Source organism: Procambarus clarkii, chromosome 9 (assembly GCF_040958095.1).
Source record: "Procambarus clarkii isolate CNS0578487 chromosome 9, FALCON_Pclarkii_2.0, whole genome shotgun sequence".
NCBI classification, from domain to species: domain Eukaryota; kingdom Metazoa; phylum Arthropoda; class Malacostraca; order Decapoda; family Cambaridae; genus Procambarus; species Procambarus clarkii.
Window position 1 is genome coordinate 9,261,130 of NC_091158.1, and position 4,142 is coordinate 9,265,271.

Genomic DNA, 4,142 nt, shown 5'->3' on the forward strand with positions numbered 1-4,142 from the left:
TAATGGAAGTCTGATGTCTAGTTAGATCTGTTGAAGGATCAGCAGCAGCGAGGCGTTGTTACACTGACAGTAATCACCTGTCACTGTTTCTCCTCTCATCACCATTGTCAGTATATGTCATTTATTTCAACTTTGGATGGTCTCTGTCTCTTATGTCTCTGTCCTTTCTCTTTCTCACACACTCCTTTCTGTCTCTCTCTGTCTCTTATTAATGGTAATTTTACACACAGGTCGCCATTATATATAATGGCTCGTGCAAGGCTATCTGTCCGTGTAGGAAGCCGCTACACAGTGGTAAATCGAGAGAATGGCATATATATATATATATATATATATATATATATATATATATATATATATATATATATATATATATATATATATATATATATATAAGATGCAACGCCGCATTGCTGGCGTTGTTCATCTTATTGTATATGCTTCTAACTATTTTCTTAGTCTCGGGAGTAAGAAGAGAAATAAGTTCGAAATTCAAAGGTAAAGAATCTCTCACAATTCCTACATACTCGTGTCCTCTTTGTAGATGTCGTATCTGTGTTTTGTTTTGTTCTCTCTGCATTTCTTGATAGCAGTTTGCATTTTCGTTTTCTGCCTCCAGACACTGTCTGTTGAACCACGGACTGATGTGTTTTGGTTTTTTGTCCTTGCAAGACGTTCACGAATTCTCGTTTGGACCAAATATGCAAAAGTAAGAATAAAGAAAGATAAATTATTAAGATATTCTCTCTACCACAATGAATAATAATAATAATAATAATAATAATAATAATAATAATAATAATACATAGAGAGTAATCACAGTAACGTGATGTATCAATGAGAAAATCTGTAGGAGCTGTGATGAGGATTCGAACCTATGCGGTGGGTGTTCCCACACACACACACGCCCTAATCATCTAGGCCAAGATCCATGGTAAAAGGATTGTAACCTGGAGTTCTACTGAACTCACGAGGATCTGACTAGGGCGTGTGCGTGGGACCACCCACGCACTTTAATAATAATAATAATAATAATAATAATAATAATAATAATAATAATAATAATAATAATAATAATAATAATAATAAACATTCACGTCAACATTGCCAACTTGAGTTCTTTTTTTCCGAATAAAATATGTAAATAATAATATTATTATTTTAATTATTATTATTAGCCAATGGCTGTAGAAGCGAGTCTTCCTGACCTCGCAGGATAATATTCACTACAGAGTCTGCCTTAAATATTATTCCAGAAAGTCAAAACATATTTAAAGCGCCATTTTTGTATTTCTGAAGAGGTGAGAGATTTAATTTTCGTGGCATTCACACCTAGAAGTGTTTGTCCACCTAATTGTAATGAGGTTTGTGGGTATATAAATTAGCTTTGCCTGCACAGGCTTAGAGTCCGCGCATGAATATCCTTGAAAAAATACCGTAGATGTATACAATATTAATTTAATTTAGAGAATGTTGCCTTCTAAAAAATTGGATGCGCAGGTGGCATCAACAAGTGCGAAATTATATGTTATATTATATCCATGTATCCATGATGAGGATTCTAAACCCCTCACACTTGGTAGTCTCAAGGTAGCGCCCTAGACCACAACACCACCACCCATTACAAGCAATACAACCTGGGATTCAGCTGAACTCGTCATTGTCCATCTGACTAGAAGCGGAGGTGAACCACTTGACCACAGTCAGGGGGGGGGGGAGGCTCCGATTGGGAGCCTCAGGACTCCAAGTGAATTCAACTGAATACCAGGTTCCATTGCTTTTTTACCCTGTCGTGGTGTAGTGGTTTAGGGCGCTAGTTTGAGAGTACCAACTGAGCAGGTTCGAATCCTCCTCATTGCTGCTAATGTTTTTCTAAGTGATATATCACGATAATGTGATTTCATTGTGCATATTATTATTAGTCACACCCCAGAAGTGAATCGAACCCATACTGCCAGAAATCACTCGACCATCACGACCGAACAAAAGATGATGGCAGCCGAGGCTATTTCCCCATCATCCCGCCGGCACTCTGATGGTAATCTTGGGCATAGTATTTTATCAAATCACCTCAATCTTTGGGGAACACGTGAGGAACACAAATGCGAACAAGCCTGAGTGGTCCCCAGGCATATATGCAACCGAAAACTCACACCCCCAGAAGTGACTCGAACCCATACTGCCAGAAGCGCTAGCAACTGGTGTTCAGGACACCTTAACCACTCGACCATCACATGTGCCGCAAAGAATGATGTGATTTGATAAAATACTATGCCCAAGATTACCATCAGAGTGCTGGCGGGTTGATGGGGAAATAGCCTCGGCTGTCATTATCTTTTGTCCGGTCGTGATGGTCAGTTAGTGCTTTATGCACTAACTTGCCTAAACTCGCAAGTGAAGTTAAACAACTTTAGAACACTTACCCACCAGGAGACTCGAACCCTAGCCAGCACAGATGGTTCACAGCAACTGGCATAGCAGGTACGCCTTTAACCCACTAAACCAAACTCAGACCCTTAAAGAGATGGAAATTTTGGGGTATTTTAATCCCCCAAATATCTAGTTGCTGTGAAGCATCTGTGTTGGATAGGGTTCGAGTCTCCTGGTGGGTAAGTGTTCTAAAGTTGTTTATATATATATATATATATATATATATATATATATATATATATATATATATATATATATATATATATTATTAAATATGACCGAAAAAGTAAGATTAATAATTCTAACACGAATTTTCTCAATCTTTCGTACATTTCTTTTCACTGCTGGTGGTAATTCAAAAAACAATTCTCCAAAATTCATTTTTATTTCTAGTCTGACGCGACACTTGAGCGCGTTTCGTAAAACTTATTACATTTTCAAAGACTTTAGTTTACACATACACAACTGAATAGAACTTACACATCTCCGATTTGTTTATATCTACATTTGAGTGAGGTGGATGGGGTGAGGTGGTATTAATAGGGTATTAAATTCATCAACACAAGACAGAACACGAAACAATGGGTATTGAATGGAAGTGATTGTAGAAAGCCTATTGGTCCATATTTCTTGATGCTTCTATATTCGAGCGGAGTCTTGAGGTGGGTAGAATATAGTTGTGCATTAATTGGCTGTTGATTGCTGGTGTTGACTTCTTAATGTGTAGTGCCTCGCAAACGTCAAGCCGTCTGCTATCGCTGTATCTATCGAAGTCAACACCAGCAATCAACAGCCAATTAATGCACAACTATATTCTACCCACCTCAAGACTCCGCTCCAATACAGAAGCATCAAGAAATATGGACCAATAGGCTTTCTACAATCACTTCCATTCAATACCCATTGTTTCGTGTTCTGTCTTGTGTTGATGAATTTAATACCCTATTAATACCACCTCACCCCATCCACCTCACTCAAATGTAGATATAAACAAATCGGAGATGTGTAAGTTCTATTCAGTTGTGTATGTGTAAACTAAAGTCTTTGAAAATGTAATAAGTTTTACGAAACGCGCTCAAGTGTCGCGTCAGACTAGAAATAAAAATGAATTTTGGAGAATTGATTTTTGAATTACCACCAGCAGTGAAAAGAAATGTACGAAAGATTGAGAAAATTCGTGTTAGAATTATTAATCTTACTTTTTCGGTCATATTTAATAATATATGTCTACAGGAAAGACTGCTACCAAAATATACTAATATATATATATATATATATATATATATATATATATATATATATATATATATATATATATATATATATATATATATATATATATATATATATGTCGTACCTAGTAGCCAGAACTCACTTTTTGGCCTACTATTCAAGGCCCGATTTGCCTAATAAGCCAAGTTTTCCTGAAATAATATATTTTTTCTAATTTTTTTCTTATGAAATGATAAAGCTACCCATTTCATTATGCATGAGGTCAATTTTTTTTTATTGGAGTTAAAATTAACGTAGATATATGACCGAACCTAACCAACCCTACCTAACCTAACCTAACCTATCTTTATAGGTTAGGTTTGGTTAGATAGCCGAAAAAGTTAGGTTAGGTTAGGTTAGGTAGGTTAGGTAGTCGAAAAACAATTAATTCATGAAAACTTGGCTTATTAGGCAAATCGGGCATTGCATAGTAGGCCGAG